The sequence below is a fragment of the Lagopus leucura genome, unplaced genomic scaffold, assembly GCF_019238085.1.
Source record: "Lagopus leucura isolate 7727_CA_CO unplaced genomic scaffold, USGS_WTPT01 Super-Scaffold_100012, whole genome shotgun sequence".
In the NCBI taxonomy this organism is placed as follows: Eukaryota; Metazoa; Chordata; class Aves; order Galliformes; family Phasianidae; genus Lagopus; species Lagopus leucura.
In genome coordinates, this window is record NW_024962267.1 from 5,490,148 (window position 1) to 5,511,331 (window position 21,184).

At 37.4% G+C, this 21,184-nt stretch overlaps 1 long non-coding RNA gene across 1 annotated transcript in view; it reads right to left on the reverse strand.

Moving 5' to 3' along the window:
* Nucleotides 1–6,600: 6,600 nt before the first annotated feature.
* LOC122182052 overlaps nt 6,601–21,184 on the reverse strand; it is a 52,889-nt gene continuing 38,305 nt past the window's right edge. Inside the window, exon 3 of the long non-coding RNA XR_006179688.1 lies at nt 6,601–7,028. This is a non-coding gene — a long non-coding RNA (uncharacterized LOC122182052). The remainder of the gene's footprint in view (nt 7,029–21,184) is intronic.

The window sequence follows — 21,184 nt, forward strand, 5'->3', positions numbered from 1 at the left end:
CTTTATTTGTAAAAGTAAGAGGGGATGAGATACGGAAAATCTATAAAGTAAAATTGTTGGATAACACTTTGAGGGGAAAAAAATAACGCATGTGTCCCAGAAGTAACTATTTAGTTATGCTAACATTGTATTTTCAAGATGCAAATCTTGTAAAGCTGCCTGCAGAGAGAAATGAGCTTTTCTGTTTTCATTCACAAACATTTCTTGTCTTTTTAGAGGGAAAAAAAAATTTTCAGGACCAAAGTACCACCTATCAAACTTTGGGTCACCGCTTTCAAACAAAACATGGTATTCGGCAATGGAAAATACAGTTTAAATGGAGAGATTGTGTTAATTTTAATTCAAAGAATCACAGAATTGTAGGGATAGGAAGAGACCTCTAGAGATCATGGAGTCCAGCCCCCCTGCTAAAGCAGGTTCCCTAAAATGGTTGTCCGGATGGGTCTTGAATACTGCCATAGACAGAGACACTACAACTTTCCTGGGCAACCTGTTCCGGTGCTCTGTCACTCTGACAGTGAAGAATTTCTTCTATTAAAAATTTTGCAAGACTTTCTGATGATAACAGGCCACCAGAAGAGCACTCAAATCTTGTGTGAGAAGAAGGGCAGCCAACTCCTAGCCAGGAACAATTTTCACACAACAGGAATAATATGACAAGGAGGTTTGACATTATTGAATATGTACTCTGCATAATAAAAAATAGTTTTTCAAATGTTTACACTTATCTTCTGAAGAAGGGTGTATGCCAGGAGAATGGAACCTGTACTCAGCTGGAATACAATGGTAATGACTAATGTGCATTCTAAAGAGAAGTTAATTAACATTATGTTTCTATTCATGGTAAGGAGAAACAAATAGGTGCAGCCATCACAAGAAAGTGTTTGTGAAATATTGTTTCCCTGAATACATGATTTTGGTAAAATATATCACGTACAAGCCACACAACTGTTTCAGTTAAACGTCCACAGGAGCAACATCATCAGTGCATACAATGAACGGTGGTGCTGGGAACAACCAACAGAGGACAGTTCCTGTATTATATAATAAGATAAAGAACAGAAAATATTAATTTCCACTGGTAGTTCAGAGTCTTCTGTGAGAAGTTCAGGCACAGTGACATGACTTTAGGAAAATTACATACAACTTTCAGATAATTCTTACAAACTCCCTTAAGTCTTCTTTTCCTACCTATTCTTGAGATTATAATATAACATATACACGCGCAATGGATAATTACTTCATTTCACTCTTCAGAAGACTAACAATTTCCCCTGTTAAGCAACATAAAATAATCAGAAGCATTTTTAGGGGGGTTATGATTCCCAGATTGGTATAAACCTTACCAATAGATGTTGAGCACTTAGCAAGGTAATGTCTGGATTAGGTGGCTTGTTTTTCTTTACTATGTTTTAATTGTCTTGGAGTCTGAGAACTGGATTACTTTAGTAAATAATGCTTCTTTTAGCTGAACTTTCTTAGTTAGTTCCATTTCTTTGTATTAATATAGATTCAAAGTGCCAGTTGCATCAGTTTACTACGTATTGAATGAAGTGTTAAACAGATCCTTGATTCAAAAGGAGGACACTTCTTGAAGTTATGACAGAAACCAAATGTTTGGCTTTTGAGATAACTTCCAGTTTTTGACCCTTTGCAATATGGTTGTTACTAATTAAATGCAAGGAAAACATCCAACACAAGTAGAATGGCTGGAAAATACATGTATGGCAAGTTGTTTGCAACAGCCGTCCCAATTTTGTAATAAACGAGAAGACTCTGCTAGCTTTTAATGAGTTCTCACACTCTCCACCACTTTTTTTTTTCCCCTCCCCCTCAAAGACTTGCTCCAAAGTGCTGCACCCTTCAGCTATCACTGTGCAAGCCTACAAATGAGCTACAAGAATTTTTGTGTGTGCAGTTGTGGTCTGTCATTATAACCACCTCTGGCTGGATGGAGAGGTGCTACATCGGGAGCAGCCATCCATCACACACTCCCGACCCTTCAGCAATCATGCTGCATCTCGGAGGCCAACTGCCCCGTTAGCAGCAGAGCAGGGAGCAGCAGCCGGCCTCAAGATTAAATGTGCTACTTCAGGTTTCCATTCCCAGGAGCTGCACGGGCTGATGTTGTATTGATTGCAAAAGTATACCAGTAAGTACCACAAACAACAATAGCTGGGTCAATGATTGGTGAGGCCTGGAGACAAAACGGATCCCTATGGACCTGGCTCAGACCTGCACTTGTGCCGCCTGAATGTGGCTTGCACGAGGCCCACGGCCGAGGGAAGAGTGGGAGCCTGCAGCCTGAAGTGACATTTAACCAAGCTACATGTGGGAACAGAACGAGAGCCAACGATGCAATTATGTATCGCCTGGCCTCCCTCTGCAGCAAAACCCTGTCATCTCTCAGTGTTTATGTTCAGCCGGCCACACATTTGCTACGCTAAGTAGCTGCAGGTACTAAGGGATGGAAGAATGCACAAACACAAGTGCTGGTTAGCATAAACTACAGGGTCAGAGAGCAGAGCAAAAAAGATTTCCAAGCATCTCTTCTCCTACCAACTGCGTGGGTTTTGCACTGGGACCTGAAGTAAAATTTATTAATAAATTGTGGGGTTGTTCTAAAGAAATTAAACCACACAGACTTTCCAAAAAGTCTGTAATGTAAAACATTTCCTCTGATGCTGGGAAATTCAGTAGTTGCAATTAAAGGGGAAAAAAAAAACACTGTATTTAAACCATAATATGGCTTATTTTATCAAGATTAAAACCCAGATTCATTGGCCATCCTCAGGTGTGATACCATTCAGCCATAGTGAAAATATGTTTTTAAAGTTTTAATGTGTATTACTTCTAATTCCAACCCAATAACTCATACTTAAAGCTGGATTTATACTGACACTATTTGATAAAAGCATTACTGTATTAATGAGACATTTTGGAATGGTTTTTAGTTATAATGAAGTTGTCAGAAACTTGCAGAAAGTATATATTTTCCAGGCTCTCCAATTTAACAAGAAATATCCTTTATAAAATATGAAATGTGGAAATTAACAATCCATTTATAGCCTAGCACTTTACATCTTTAACCTGCCTGAACCATTCCTCACAATAGCCTTCCCTAAAAGTTTATCACCTAAATAGTAGCAAAACAGCAATCTTCACTACCAGGTAAAAACATTCTTCATCACAAAACTTTTTTTTTTTTCCCCTCTCTAGGCTGTATCATAGGTAGACATTCCCCTTCCCATTTCAGATAGGATATTTGGACACTTTTCTTCTCAGAAAGAGAAGTGAGGAATTATAACAGGCTGCCCAGGGCAGCAGTGGAACCACTGTCCCTGAAGGTGTAACAAGAACCATGCAGATGTGGCACTTGGTTCATGGGCATGGTGGTGATGGGTTGACAGTTGGACTAAATGATCTTAGTGGTGCTTTCCAACCTTTGTGATTCTGTAATTAGCATTACATTCAGAAGCCTTCCTGCCACATAGGACAGTTAAAAATGCCTTCTGCAGAAAACTATTACAACACTTATATTTTGCAGATAGAAAAACCCATGCAGATTTTTTACATCAGCTCAAATTTTACTATGCTCACAAATTTCTGATGAGCAAATGAATTGATCTAACGTGGGTTGTAAATGATTAGCAATTAGTACTACATAGATCTCGCCTACTGACCTAGTAAGCGCACATTTCTTCCTCTGAACGCCAATATGAACGTTTTTGAATCTCTTCATATGGCAGAAGATGAGTCCAAATGGAAAGTAAAAAGCATTTCCCCATGTCTTCCATGAAAATACTTATCCAGTACTGAAATGCAGATAATTACATAGGCACCTGTTTCAACACTGCAGTGACATCACAAAATCCTACAAAAATCCCCGAATTTATCTATAACTTTAATAGTTCTACACCTGGGTCTTCACCATCCTGCTTAAAATTTAATTTGCCCAGTGTTTGGCCCGTGGTTTAAGAATTAAAAATAAATGGCAATAGTGCCTTATTGTTGCATTTAGTATATTTTAACAACGGTTTCCATTTCATCATTTAATTAATAGAAATTCTAAGACTGTGCCACAGAAATTGAACTATGGGATATTTTTCCTATTTCATAAAAATGATGACAAAATAATTGTTCTCTGTGTAACTACCGAAATAAATAAATAAAGCCTCAGCAATCTAACAAGCTTGTTACACAAACAGAAGAAGGGAATGTGTTCAAAATATTTTAGTACCATGGAAACAATTGTCACTTGCTAGATCACAGCTTGTCTTACTGCATATTACCCTTGATGATTCTTTCATTGTTCATCAGAGAAACAGTGTCACTGCAAATCTGATTACTGAAAGGGTCAGTGTATTAAATACCTTTTTTTTAATTATCTGCTGCAACTGTAGGCCTCAAACATCACTTTCAAGTTCTGTATCAGAGAGCAGATATTTTCACTATTACAGTTCAATATTGTATAAAAATAATTGAATGAGAGAAAGAATGTATGGTAATTTGTTTTCTTTTATGAGTATTCTGGGTATTGTTTTAAAAGATGTGAGCAAAATACAGAAAAAAATGCATAAGGTCTTGCTGAAATATTTTTTAGAAGTCAACTTTAGAAGATAAAGGTATGTGCTGGAAGAGAAGACATGCAGAAACGTCCACAATAGTCCAGTATATTCTGAGATAACGCAAGGATTTGGTTACAAGCGTGGCAACTAATAATATTACTTGACATTTGAGACTAGATGCAGTCTTACTGATCTGATTAAACACTATTTTTATCTACCCTTTTATCTACCATACTTCAGTACAAATAGAACAGAATACAAATAGAAGTATTTGTACTGAAGTAGTTGTAATGCTTTCAGAAGAAAACAATCATTACACCTAAATGTGAAACAAGAGGAAACAAAGCAAAAATGTTAAAATATCTGCTAGATCTTAGACAACAAAAATGCAAATGCTAAAATACGCAGTCCGTCTCATCTATATCCTCACAATTAACAAGAAATAGTTATGAAGTATCACTCCTTAATTAGAACACTTTCTGAGATTTGTTGGTAACAGCACTTAGTAAGCACTTTGTCACCCACATATTTCTGTTAAGACAGCACCTGTAGTTACTCATAAAGGAAATCTGGCAGCTATGGGGAATTAACAGCCAGGGAAAACCTCACAAATATTTTTTCAAATTCCACTGTGGATTTTAGTTTGCACATGACCCAGTCAGACCTGTGCTGCTGCTGCAGCGGGGCAGGACAATCATTATACTTAGGCCATCGTTCTTAGGTAGCCTTGCCCCACACCTTGCAGAGTTGAAGTGTTTGGAAGCACTTGGCTCTTTGCACACCAGTGCCAAGCAGTCCCATCTCCGCTGCTGACCGGGGAGAATGATGAGTGCCCAAGTGTTTTTTTCTCACCATTCTTTCTATTGATCAGTAACACCCACCAAACTTCTTCCTCTAAGCTGAGTGTTCAGTGCTACCTGACAACAGTAATTAGAACAAATGATAGGAAGGAAAGGAACTGTGCTCCACTGCAGCAGCTAACCAGCACAGGCATGGTGTGCACGTGTCGGCACCAAGGCAGTGATGGGTGGTGCCACTCTACAGACCATATGTGAAAAAACACCAAAGGATGCCTGCATTTTAGCCTCTCAAAATAACACAGTGTTTCTTTGTCATAGTTTATCACACGAAGCTTGCATTAACACTTCCTACTCACAGTGACCTCATCCTGCCAGAACACACCAGCCCTCAGTCCTCACTGTAATGCTTTCTCATTAGCTGCTCAGCTCCAGCCACACTGGTTGCAGCAACCCAGCACTGCCTCGGGCAACACTGGAATTAATTACTAGGAGAAATACCATTGTTACAGATTGTCATCTTGAATTTATCAGTTGCCACTTAGCATAACTCATCTGACCTAATGCCTCCTCCATGTCACCTGGGCTTTGGCACCAGCTCCGGCACTGATAGAGGGCACTGATTGTCCCTCCTGGCCCAGAGCTGCTCCAGGCCTGCCTCAAATCCTACCCGGAGGCACAGCTAGCTAACAATGCCCATGCCCCAGTAAATTGCCAGACTGCCCACACGGCACCCACACCTGAACCCAAGGAAGATGTGGAGCTGGGTCCAACCCACCAGACGATCGTGGCTTAAGATGATAATCTCTCATTGCACTGGACAGAACTACGCTAACCATTTGTTTTGCTCATGTTCCATTATTTTTAAAAATGAAACTGGCTGTTCATGTGTGGATGAATAAATGGCTCCAGGGGACCTTCCAGAGTTAGGCCTGTGGCATCTTCTTATAAATCGTGGAGAAATTGCTCATTAAATTATTCTCAAAACAGAATACACATCAGTGAGATACTACACATATGAACTACCTCTGCTTCCTTCTCCCCCATATATTTTCCATTTATCTTAGGACAAAGGATCTTCCCAGGGTTTCTTTTTTAAATTCTGTAATGAGCGCATTCTTTTGCTTAAGATGAAAAAAAAGTTCATGCAGTATAAAATACAAGTTCTTCACTAATCCTCAAGTCTAAGTTTTATCTGTGAAGAGCTCATAATTGCAATTGACTCATTTGACATTTTTCTGACACAAACAGAATAGCCAGGATGCTCACACACTTGCAATTTCTATTGAAGTGCTTAACTCCTTAAAAGATGCAATTTTACTGTTGTTGAAAACAGGAACGACATTGTGTAATAAGCCAAAAATACCATACAGATAAGAAGATAAATATAACAAACCTGCCTTTTAGTAGCCTTTTAACAATGACAATTCTGAACACGTTTCTTAGACAAAAAGATTTCCTCTTGCAACCATACTGTATACTCAGGACAGTAAACTTAGAGAGATGTATAATGTGATATAAACATTAATAGTTTCAAAATTGTGTTTTAGAAAGACTATTTATAGAGAAAATACAAAATGCCTCCCAAAAGTACACTTAGTCGTAAGCCACCATAATCTTCTTGCTCATGCAGCAGGAAATCTAATACACCAGCTCAATAAACCTGTAGGAAACAAAGGTTTTATGTAGCATTAAGAGTCACAATATTAAAATACCACATATTACATTCAACTACTCTTGCAACACTCATTTTAAGAGCCAAGAAAATTAAGTGCCAGATTGAGAGTAATAATATCATAACATGCAGAAGGAGACTGGAGAAGTACAAAAATATGTGGAGCCCTCATGGTATCTTTGTTGCTTGGGTCAGCTCCAGACACCGGATGGTATTGACGTTTTGGGTCATCAACAGAAAATACTGCCCCAACAGAGCAGTTTTCTCCAGAATATACTGTAAAATGCAAATTCACATCAGCTGGCTCAATGAGATTATTGCAAAATGTATACTTTGCTTTTCACTATTAAGAACTGTAAAGTAATCATTATCATTGACATGCCAGTCAAAATCCAAGTTTGAGTATAAATGAGTGAGAAAATACAGATGCAAGTTTGTGAAAAAAACATTAAAATGAAGAACAGAACTGAATTTGGGATAGAATTACCTAGGCAACTGATAAAAAAATATTTTTAGTTCATTCACTGCATCTTAAAAAATGCATGTTTTATGAAGATTCCTTAAAAAAAATGTTTATTGTCTGTACTACTTGTATCATCTTACCTGGTAACTACCCCCCCAGGTCATCACCAGAGATCAAGCTTTATAGATTTCAGCTCTGGGAGTCTGAACTCTGGGACTAAAGATAAGAATGAAATCTAGAAATACCAAAGCATCCCATTCTCAAAACACAAAACCTTTTCTTCTAGACAGCATTGAAGGTTATAATTATTTTTTTTTAATATCATCCAAAAAAAAATGATAGGGCTTTTGCATTTCTTTTCAAGTTCATAACTGGATAGTTGAGAAGGGTAAGACTATGAAAAGTTGGGCAAAAAGAGAAGGAAGGAGTACTTTCCAGCCAGTCACATTTTCCAGAAGTTTGTTGGATGAACAGAGCTTTGGAATGTTTTGGTGAAACGGATAAACAGATTAAGTGCAAGTTGAGTGATCAAGGTGCATAATGAGTACATATTTAACACATAATTCACACTCATGTATACGCCTATATAGTTTTCTAACCCCAACTTCATCCATGAAACTGGATGAAAAATATTTTTTTTAACCCAGAAGACAACAAATCCCCTTAGAGCATAAAATAAACACTATTTTGTTTTAAATATAGTATATCCAATTATATCACAATTTAAATTGTCAAGTCAACAGAATTTTTGAGATGGCCTTTAACATTGAATACAGGCTACAAAAACATGAAGATGAAAGTAGTTTTTGTTTTTTGTTTTTTTTTTATCATATACTTGAAAGAAAAAAAAAAAGATCGTTATCATAAATTTGTGGGACCCAAGTGTATATTTCATGCTATTATTTCATTTTCAAAAACACATACCTTCAACTGGAGGGAAAACTAGCTGGCATGTAAAAAAATCCTTGCAAAAGGAAAATATACTAAAAAGCAAATTGTGCGTATTTGTTATTGAGAGCCTGAGTTTATGCAAGCAATTGTCATGCAAGTAGAGTTGTAAGTAATAATGTGGCCTTTAATGACGGAATGATGGACCTGCCAAACACTAGCTCCTGCCATACACCGCTTGTATTTCCCTGAGCAAAGATGCCCATCTGGGAGTTATTAACATATCCTCGTCAATTCAGAACCTACTTTAACATAATCCATATTTGTTGGAGAAAGTCCAACATCAGCTAGAGAACAGTGCTCACGTGATCCAATGACACATTTCAAGCAGCACATATAAAGCATGCTTGGGCAGCTAAGCAATTCAGAAATGCAAATAACAAAAGTGTTTCTCTTTCTAGATAAAAAGGACAAATCCCTTTTGGCATAACACCTTACATACTTCTAATACTGAATGAAAACAACAGAGAGGAAAAGGACAGCTATTTTTCTGGAGGTGCATTCTGATTTATTCCAAATGTATTGATGCACCCAGTCTTACGCTGAAGCTGCTGTGTTTCTGAGACCCAGGGAATTCTCCATTTCATGGGTGACATGGGGAGAGAATTTTTTTTAAATCAGCAGCATTATACAATATGTACAATGTTGTACAATACATAGAGGACTGAGCACTATTTCCTCAAAGGGCTCTAAACTTAACATCAGAGGACATTTCCATTAGAAATTAGCTTTGCCCCACAACCACTCTTAGAAGATCAAGTTTCCCCAGAATTATCTTTTTTACTTTTTGTTGTAGATTTGAGTAAGTCACTGTAGGTTGGATATCACATTTTTAAATGCAGACTTCATCAAGAGTCACACTCATATCGGGATAGATACTTTCTTAGTTTCACTTAGAAAAAGAACTGGTTGAAAATAAATTTAATTTGAGTTCATGTAGTATTACCACTATTGCTCCAAGAGCCATCAATCACAGAATCATAGAATATCCTGAGTTGGAAGGGACCCATAAGGATCGAGTCCAACTCCTGGCTCCACACAGTACCACTCAAAAATCAGATCATGTGACTGAATACAACACAGGACAAATTTTGTTAAACCTATAATGAATGTGATCAGTAAACAGGCTACACTAATACAACCTTCAGAAAACTTACATGAATGAGTCACTGAGTAATTCTGTTTGGAGGTCAGCATAAGATGATAATACATTTGTGAAGACAAAACTTGTCTCTCAAGTGAAGCATTACTCATGAATCTTAGTACTTATTTTCAACAGTTATAGCAGTCAAATTAAGAACCATGGAAAGACTCATGCTCAAGGAGAAGGAAAACACATGATGATGTTGTTTGTTGTTGGAGGATTTTTTTTGCCTAGGAAAATTATATTACATAGGAGATAGAATATATGGAAAAAAACTAACTAGGTACTTTTATAAAATGAGTAAGTGCAGTTAACAATTCTCTTGAACTATTTGTATCACAAGCTTGCACATACGTTCCTCTCACACAACTGTTACTTAAAAAGCATTCTCCTATGAAATGAACCAACGTGGCTCATCAGTTCTTACATTCCAGAAGGGAAAAAACACACACACAAAAAACTATTGAGATTCCACCAATCTCTCCTTCTGGCTTTTAGCTAGCATTTGTCTAGGTGTGGAAGGAATGCTGTCTGCATGAGCTCTCCACTGTCTGGAGAACAACCTGCAAATCACCTGCAAATCCACAAATGAGTCTGAAGGAAAAACTGCCCTGCATCCTCCATTCCATCACATAAATGGAGAAATATTTCTCCAAGTACTTAGGCATACAATTGTACCCTAATTTCTTTGATGAATTTGTTGTGTTAGCCTGTAGATGTTGCTTGAAAATCCAGATAATCATCATGATCAAATTAACTAAGAGTCATGGTAAAGTTCTCATGGACTTCATCGCTGGAGAAGAAGCCTCTGCTTTCTCCATCAGGCAATGAAACACAATCACTTATCACGCAGTCAAATTGCCACCATAGCTTATGAAGGTAAAAGCACCTGCTTGTCCTGATTTAGGAGTTAAACTTCTGTAGATAAAAAAAAAGAGAAAATCATACAAACATATCAAACAAATAATCGGGAAGGCAGGTTCTCTTGTCATGTTTTATTGTATTAACCTCAGCACAAGCATCAACCTCAGATACCCGCTGAATTCAGCACAAGTGCAATGAAAAAGACCATGAGAATCCCATACTATTTTTGAACAGAAAGTCATGAGAAAGCACAAATTTTTATGTGCTTCTATTTTTTCTTTTTTTAATTTGGAATCAGAACAGGAAATAAGCCACTCTATCCTGTGACTAAAGACGTGTGACAATTAAAGCATTCATTTCATTTGTGCGGATTAGTCATTACAGGAAAATGAAAGGCTATAGTAGAACAGGACCAATGATTTGAAACAATATAGAACATATTTTTTTGAACTTTCAAGTACAATATAAATCCAAATGATTTTAAATATGGTACTGAATCCTGGGTCAGAAATGTGAGCTTGCCCAATACAATAAAACCAATAGTTGCAGAGTCTCAAACTTGAAGCATGTGCTGAATCTTCTGAGCAGGAAAAATAGCAAAAACAACACACCTAAAAATTACTTTGAACATGTTCAATTCTGAACTGAGAGCTTTCTGAAATTTGGACTTAAATTTCCCAGGCTATTCTGGTACTTCAGGATCCTCACTAACTACGTTATCAGCAAAAAATCCCTGAAACTTCAAAGCAGATGAAGTACTGAGAGAGCGCCAGCACTCACAGAGGGTTTGGCACAGCACTTTGATGTACAGGATTCCAGGATGTTGACAGTTGAAGACCAAGGCGCTTTTTAACCTTCACCTTGATGGAACGTGATATTTACTGACTTCAGTTTCTGACTGGATGAAAACCTCTTTTCCTCCCTTCTCATCTGGGCTTACTTGATTTTGTGATTTCTGATGATCAAACTAATATTGTTTATGACCTCTAAAGACCTTCAGGGAGATGCTGTTTTCCCACCACCCAGCCGCCGTGGATGGATTCCAACATGTGCCTGTGAGCTACAAAAGGTAGTGTAAACAACATCTCCCCATTAAACTTCAGTTTAACATTAGGACCACTGTCCAAAGATCATACTTAAAGATAGCTGAAGTGTTACTATATTCCTTTGCGTGGCTCAGTCATGACCCTAATTAATGTGTCTAGGTTAGACATGCAGTTTTTTTAAGTAATGGGTGGTTTTGTTTGGACAATTAGGCAGAGTTGACAAGGAAATTTTCCATCAAACTGGGCCATAAAAAGTACATTATTCAGTATTATGAGTAAAACACTATTTATTACCTGAACTTTACAATACACCATTATCAATCATTACCTGTCATTAAGGTATGTTAACTTAAGTTCAAAGAGACAAAGCCTCTGTTAAACAAACAGCGGTGGCTTTTAGGCTTGCTTATTTAAATCAAAACAAGCATAACTCATTAATTAGCTAGAATTTCCTTTCAACTAAATATGCAAATCAACAAATCACTGCAACCTCATAGCATTTCTTATTCATTTACACAGGTCACAGCTCTGCATTTTCTGAGAGAAAAGTAGCTAAATTCATCCACAGAAATACAAAGAAAACGCCGTCAGACTGTTTGGATGCAAGTTCAAAATCACTCATGTCAACTCTTACATAAAATATTATTTATCCATCTAAGAAAAAATGATTCACAGAAAGGATGTGAAAAGACAGGGATTTTGGAGGTCCTGCATTAAAGGATCAATTTCTTTAAATATATTAAATAAAAACCCTGCTAATGCAGCAGTTTAGTTCAAAGGCCAAGTTTCTTAGTAAACTACTGATATCACAGTAATGCCCAGCTGATGGAGTCACGGAACAGGAGGCCTTTATCCTAAGCACCACAAACACTTTCTCAAATGCACATCAGTCTTCGAACTCTGCAATTTCACTGAGCAACCATCCCACAAAGCGGGTAACAGCCCCTAGAAGTACAACCCTGTTGCAGCGCTGAACAATATTCTGTTTCAAGCAATGCTACAATAAAATAGTTACAGTATTTCTTTTACTTGCAAAAGATGTAGTCTGTTGGGGAAGTTTTTAACTCCAAACAGAATGTTTTAGTTGTGTGTGTATGTTTTGCTTTTCTCATCTACACCATGCATTGGACAGAACCTTCCGGCTTGCCTGGGTTGCAGTGATCAAAGAGAAGTTATTTTGACAATGCATGTAAACTTCTCTCAACATTTTTTATTAAAAACAAAAAAAAAGGAAGAGAGCAAGAGAAACAAAACTAGCAGTTTGGACAAGTATGATCTCTGCTACTTAATGGACTTGCTGCAGACTGAGATTTTATTCTGAAAAAGAACGAAAATAGAAATCAAGCCAGTGAAAGTTGATCCAAATGAGCGTCCACACAGCACTAAAGGTTTGGGGCAGAGTGGGAAATATTTTGAGCATTTTTCTTGCAAATGCATCCCCAAGAAATATTAGAGTCACTGAAGAGATTTCATTCTAATCCTACTCAAGGCTCTTTCGTCTTTAGTTCTGAGATAAAAAAAAATATATATATATATATATATATATATATAACTCCTTTTGGAATGGATATAACTCCTTTCTCCTAAACGAATGTTTCAAATGCTGAAAGCTACACATCACCGTCTAGAAATAAAATGCTTCCTTTGCACCTGAATGGTGTCATTTCTATGAGGTACATCCTTACACTGGTGACATCAATACACAAAGAAAGCAGACTAAACAAACAATCCTCGGAAAGAGAAAGCAACTCTTTTGTACATCTGCTTTTCTGCTGTTCCTAAGAAAAGGTATCGTATTAACATCAGTTGGCTATTTAGAATTTTTTTTTTTTTTTTTTTTTTTAATTAAAAGGCTGCATGAGGGTATTTGACTAATTGGTGCTTAAAGTAACATGAAACTGACAAAATCAGAAAGAACACTGCATACTGCCAGAGATTTATATACAAAAATGTTTAAGAAAACCTGCCTCAGAGCCTTTGTATACTAAAAAGGCAAGAGGTAGTCTCTATTCTCCAATAATTATCTGCTGTATTTTGAAATAGAAAATGTACATATCCACCGACTACTAAATTAAAGCTAGCTGGTAAAGTGCTACACAATATCTGTATGACATCATATACTCAGCAGCGCACAACTATGGACAGAAATGAGATAAAGTACTATGTAAAACCAAATCTGTAGAAAGAACTTACTTCAGCAGAACACGACTATACAAGAAATATCTAAAATCTACTTTTCCAGAAGAATGAGGTTAAACATTCTTTTGTGAGGCATGTTTGGGGCTCTTTAGAAACCTCAGCAGTTAGGACCTCTGTATTATATCATCTGATAGACAGATTAGACAGTGACAGCGTGTATTGCAGCCTACCTCATTCCAAAGATTTAGAGATGTATAATAAATATGCAGTACACAAAATACGGTGAAGTCATTCTGATTTATTAGAAATACATGATAACTATCTTCATGTTTTCTCTAACACAACCTAAGTGACAGCTCTCTGTCGTGTTCTTCTATGCTGAGCAAGGTAATTTTTTCTTCCAAGGTCACCAAGGCTGCCATAGGCATTTTTTCCTAACTAAAATGCTAAGTTCTTAACACTTGAGTTTGCTATTTTGTCAAACCACTCTGAAAGCAGTTACACTGCACAATCAAGACCTCCCCATTTCCTCCAAATATGCCCATTGAACAAAAGAAGTTGAAGATCTGTCTGGTCAGCCAAAGGGAAACTAGAACAGCTGTAAAAGCTTTCAACTCCAAAAATGAGTATTCATGGAAGTGCTGTAGGCCTTTAAACAACTAGCTGTTCAGTTTAAATAAATAGTGCTCTGATTATGATTTTCAGAGGCATTCGATAAATAAATGCCTGCTGTTTCTTTGTCTTCCCCGTGAGGTGGTACTCTACTTAGTCTGTTCTAGACTAAGAAAGCCACACTCTGATGGGAATTCTGTTTTGGTTTCTTGGAAATAAATCCAAGATAAAACTCAGTGAGCAGTGTTCCTCTGCTGTTGAGAGAATAGATTTACTTCAAGGATAACATAACTGAATAACCAGTACTTACAGACTATTACAATAGAGGTATCTGTTCAGCTGGAATGACAGTTTTAATGAACTGCTTTTCTTCTCAATAACTTCTTTGATAGCCAATTACTACACGTCCCCCCGCAGATTTCACCATTCTCACAGGAGAACAGTTTCAGCGCTGCACTCCCACAGACAAAAAGCGTGCATGTACAACAGCATACACAAAGGACTAACAAGTTCATCACTAAGTGTATTTTCTCCCATGCGCTTCCTTTTTTATAACCATATACAGACCAAAAGAACCCAAAAGGACTGTACTGCAAGCACCCAGACAATGCTAAGAAGCATTCTTAGAAGCGGAAGCCTTTACTCTCTAGGGCCTTCCTGCCACGCCAAGGTAAAGCCATACACTAGATTTGGTTGGGATAGTCAGTGCTCTCCTGAGCCTCCCACTGAGGATTACATCCTCGAATGCTTCAAAGCACTCACTTCCAAGTTTTGCTTCCACAGACCCTGGCATTCCTTCCTCGTACTCAGTAACTCAGCACAACTACAATATCACTGTACACTAGTCACTAACAGAGTTAATTGTGTCACTCAACCCTGGTTGGTGGCTATTGAGCTCTTTTCTGAAAGATTCCAGACAGAAACTCCATTCCGTACAAGTCTCCTCAAGACACTGCTGTGTTTACTAAGTTACTTTGACAAATGCTTCTCCCTACACGCATAGCCTCTACACTGTTAGTTTCAACTTTTAATTCATTATTTGTCCTCTTCTGCATGTTCAGTCATGTTATTTTTGTGTGCCAATACAAAATCCAAGCTTAGAACCAGAAGCATAAGAAAAGCTTAAGTAATGATTTTTTTTTTTTTAAGAATACTTTTGGAAGAAAAAGTTATTTTATGAATAACAATTCTAAAAATAACTGCAACCAAGAAGTCCAGATTTTTTTTTCCTCATACTTTTATATGGGAAAGCATTAAAAAAAAAAACTATGAATTCATATGATTTTCAACAAATGAACATTTCTTTGTGGGTAAGCAGGCAAGTAGACTGTGCATCCCAGTAACAAGAATCGTGGATTATTGCCAAAGAAAAGGAACCAGGTCAGAAATTAAGTTTCACAAGACAAAAAGAGAAGGAGTAGATAAGCAGAAAATGGAACGGAGCCCATATTTTTTGAAACATAAATAATTCTGTGGCCAACCTGAAGCCTCTATGATACAAAGAACACTGGTGGCAAGGCTGAGCACTTCAGAGGTCAGTAAGAAAAAAAAAAAAAAGTAGTAGAAAAAACTCATAAGAGAAAATATTTGTGCACATCATTCTTCTCTGTTTAAGTCTAGTTTTATTTTTCGTCAGTGTATGCCATTCAAGCACTTATAACACCTTATAATTCATATTTTATATATTATATATTTATATATAAATAAATAATACAAATATATATATATAATAATATTATATAAATGTTATATATACATACACACACATATATATAAAACATAGCCTATGAACATCAGGATAACCATTATGTTATGGGAGCTGCTCCTGTTTGCACAGAAGCCACTGATAAGTCTTTCCCATTTCATCCTTTAGAAATGCTTTCACTGAAAACACTCAAAATTAGTACACTTAAGCTTTTTTTTTTTGTAGTTTTGTCTCTTTGTTCAACCTGGTCTATTGCATTGCATACACGCATATAATTTTACCTTTTACAGTTCATTTTTAATTGCATATCATTGCTAACTTTCTTGCAAAGAGACAGGGCTCTGCCTTTCGTACTAATTATCCAAATCGCCAGTCCCCATTTACACGTGTGGCCTTGCCTACAGCTTTTAACTACAGGTTGCATCTCTAAGTCACAGGGGGTTGGGGGAGTCTCTGTTGTAGTGACAAACCAATAAAGGTCACGTGGCATTGCTTTTATGCCATTTGAAAGCATTTTTTTTGAGGACTGCGATAATCAAATGCAAATAATAATTTGGTAGAGGAGTGAGAGACAAGGATTCTGGAAGGCTGTCCCGTGCTGCGAGTTAATGCACTGCTGTCCCACTGAGCTGCAGCTGCATCACCACAGCCCCAGCTAACCTCACTTGGGCAATCTCCAAACACCTTAAAACCCACAACAGTGTGATCACCACCTTCACTCTCCCTTCAGAGCAGCTCTAGATCTGTCACCACCACATGGGCAACGCTTTGTCCCATTAACACTGACACAAGCCTGCTGTTTGCTTTCCTTTTCCTTTTTTCACCTGACTCCGACTCTAATTTTCATATTGATTATTAAGAGCACATTTACTAAATAAAGTGGGAAGATCCAAAATTGAGAAAAAGTTGATGGCTTTCTGATTTCAAGCAACCACTTATTCCTCTTTGAGAAGTATTGGGAGTTGCAGGAACTCTAAAGTTTGTAGGAATTGTGTGCCTGCTCTCTCACCTGTGGCAGGTCAGCCACGATACTGAAACTATCTAAATCCCAATCTGTTTTGCAATGAAAATACTGTATGAAACAAGCAGAACCTGGCCTCAGGGAAGGCTGGTCAAGAGACAAACAAAACCCAAGTTATTACCCCATTAATCCTTATTACAGATATTACCAACGAGAAAACTACTCCCTTAAATTTGCATTTGTGTTATCCCTTGCCCTTGGATCAACTCAGTCTTGTCTTTCAGCAACTGGTGCACTCATCAACTAGAAAGTTACGTATCTGACCTAATCCTCTCTTACCATGATTAGAAAATCATGTTATGTGTTGTTGTTGGTTTTCTGTTAAATCTTCGTCTTTGCCATTCATTAACATTCAAGTGCTGAAAAGCCAGTAACTTACTACCAAAAGGAAATGTAAATAACTTTCTCTGAGGAAGGACGGCGTACAGTAGGCTGGAACCTCCTTCAAGTTAATTGCAACACAGTTCACTAATGAAACTTTCCATCTATTAAATCTTAACAGGCATAACCATAAAAATGGCGCCAAGCTTTCTCTCCCGCCCAGGAATGTCCCAGACAGAATCTGCAGAGACTTTCACACGTACTGTCTTTGCAGGGATTTATAATTATCCCTAAGTAGCAATTGCAACATTTCACACTGGTTATGGAGTTTTTGAATTAATTTACATACTGGAGCTGGCCACAGGAAACACTGTTAGAAGAGCATGAGGTTCTTAGCAACAACTTCAGAATGGGTCTCACCCAAGGTGCTCCAAAGCCAATAGGAGTCACCTTCCTTTGATTGAGGAAGGATTGAGACTAAGGTGGCCGAGGACATTGCCAGCACTTCAGAATTGCAAGCACTTTAGGCTTGCAGCTCTAAGAGGAAAAGTGTTCTTTCACTCTTCTGTTCAGTGAGAATACATTACAGGTTGGATGCTCTTTCAATAATAAAGTACCAGTATTTTTGAAGGCCTTGGACTGGACATAAATACATGGGTGAAATAACCACAGGAGTGCCTACAACAATCATTTATTTTCACAAATGTTTTGACCAAATTGGAATGCCCTGGGAAGCATAAACTCATCTATGATCTGATCTCAACAAGTTGAAGCTGGAAACAAAGTTTTTACGTCACTACATCCAGGACTCACTCCTTCAAACAGAAGTGTTAGTTAAAATGTATTTTAGCACTTTTTCTGTGTTTAACATCACTGTTTCTCCTTGACCTGAAAATTACAGTATATTATTTCTGAGTGACCATACCATTCAGGCTCTGAACAATATTTCAGACTTGTGAATAGGACACAAAAGATATATCTTAACAATTATGTATCTTTAAACGTCATTTGCTTAACTACAGCTGTAAAGATGCTTAGTGAAAAATGAAGCATCCTTTTCTTCCTTTAATTTGTATTCCTAGTGGATTTTTATTGTGTTACATGAGGAAAGGAGGAAATATGATATTGTATTAGATATAGTAAAGTTAAGTTAATTGCACACATCAAACCATAAACATAATTCCTAAATAAAAACTACAAATATATTTTTATTATTCATGTTCTATAATTGGCATGTGGTACTGTACAGCATACTAACAAGGCTGGCTGAATGAATATAGCCTGACGCACAGAAAAATAATATTTAGAAGTTTAAGGTATAAGTATTTAATACTTTCCCAGAGTTTATCCAAACTTTATGGATGTTCTTAAAAGACAACACATTTCTCAATGCATTTTAGTGGTACCATACCTTAATGTGACAAAAAGCTCAGTGATAATAGCAGGGTGGCAAAGTCTTTGGCTACAGCAAATGAGAACAAGCCCAAATACAGCAGCCATAGACACAGAAACAAACGAAAAGGTCTGATTACCTTCAAAAGGCCTCTGGCAGACAAGGATCTCCAGCAAAACACCCTTGCTTCCACTGCCAATCATTAAATACAGTCTGGAAAGGGGTTGATCCTGGCTCCATTCCTTCTGGTCACTCACGTGCATTGCATACACCTGAGCTCCCCTGGGTTGGACCTGCCTTCCCACCAGGTGCTCAATCACTGGTTCAGGCCATGACTTAGCATTTCCACTACATGTGGGCTCTTAAACTTAGCAATAGGAATGCCAAAGTACCTAAAAACAAAGAATTCTCATATCCCCAGAAAAAAAAAAGAAAAAAAGAACATTTTCCAAATTTACATATAAGGAATTTTTTTTAAAACTTGTGAACTACTTAAAACTTGAAGGCATAATTAACTTCAATCTTTCATTTGACAACAAATAACTTGAATTCAAAACAGCTACTTATATACATTGTATTAATAAAATGACTGATGTCCACCAAAATGTTACAGTATGTCTGGAGTAATTTCATGGCTGGCAAGAGTCGTATCTACAATGCTGACCTGTTTCTGGAAAGTAGGTGATTACAGAAAGCAAGGTCCCTGCACAGTTGCATCTGCAGAGTAGAAAAAAATCCTGTGCTGCTCCATTTTTTGATGTTTTTAAGTAACAAATCCTAACTCTGGAAAAGATGAAATGGTTTCTATATTTTTACCAAGACAGAGGGAAGGAGTCAGTGTGCGCAGATCTCATACTCCTGAGAATTTCCCTGGGAGCCTTTTGCTAAACAAGCCTTGGCAACACATCAGTTCAGGGGCAAATAGTGAGATGACCTATTAGGAGTCCACTAATGAGTTCTGGATCTAGAAAACAGTTTCTAGGAAACGTTAGTGCTAATTCTTCACAACCGAAAAACCATCTCACAACCGAAAAACCATCTCTGCTAACTGACTTGCATATACAAGTAAGGGCCCAGAAGTGATTTTCAAGATGTTCTGCCTCTCAGTTTACTTCAGGCAAACAGTGCGTAACATACACTAGTCTGAGAGTGAGCTATGACAGTAATGTACTGCCTTGGCAGGATAGCATTAGGTTACTGCTTAGGAATCATGCCACATTACATAGGTTCAATTCAGATATTACTCCACCAAGGCTCAGAGCAAAATGCTAGTATTCACTTCATTGAAGGGGTTGTGCACTCAGGTGGTCCAGATGGAGCTTTTCTCCCTCTGACAAGTCTTTCTGTCTTTCTACATGAAATCAACGTTGCTGCTATCACAGCTGAGGGCATTTTGCAGTTATTTAGCCCCATAAGCAGCCTGGCTGCTCAGTGGTTCCCAACGTTGCACCAAAGCATTTGATGCCTGTTGTGAATCTTTTGTAAGAAATTACCATTAAAAAAAAATTAAATAGGCTATGCTTTAGGTTTTCAACCAGTACCCTATGTTCCTTACTTTTCGTCTTCAGACGAGGCTTTTGCATGTTGGAACTGCCTTTATTTTCTGTATTTATTATACAACTCACAGTATATTATAGGCAGTAACCAACAAGAATAGAAATTTCATCTAAGTGATTTTGATCATTCTTTTATTTTTCCACAGAATACTATCAAGGTATTTCAAATTGTATTTGGAACAAAGATATTAAAAGTGATCTGATAACTATTCAGCATGAATCTACTCCTATTATCCCATTAACCAATTTTGAAGCATGAGCTTAACCTCAGATCTGAATTAGCTTTTTAAGATTAACATTATCTAAATTTCTAAATTTCTACAGGCACAGATTTCTTTTCACTACATGAATACAAACACACCACTAAAACCCCAGCACAAACCTACAAATACCCCAATCACATTCAATGGGTTCACCTCTCTTGCCTTCAGCTCTTTTCTTCAATACATTTTGTTTGCATTTCTGTGCAGTTCCATTTTCTTCTCCCTTAAAGTCCCTATTGTAACTCCATTGACTAGATGAAATGTTACATTAAGACAGAAATATTCCATGGCAGAAATGAAGCCATATGCTGTTTGGGCTCCTGAAGCGATCAGTTTGAGGGGAAGGCTGTGCTCTGGTAGCACCATTTGTAGTAAACTGGGAGCTGACTAATGATCTGTACATTCATAACCAATAAGATCAGCGTGTATGCTCCCAGGCCTAACTTCTACCAGAGTACCACCAGATTTTCCCAAGAACAGGATGATCTGGATGGAGGAAGCAGGGATAATAATACAAGAAAGCAAGCGGTTGACTGACCTGGTTAAGGCGTTTGAATAGAACAATGAAAAGGAAAGAAGAGATTGATATCAGCAAATGAGAAAGTTTTCTGCCCTTTGTTACATCAAAATAATGCCAAGCAACCTGAAATTATATTCCGATGAAGGACT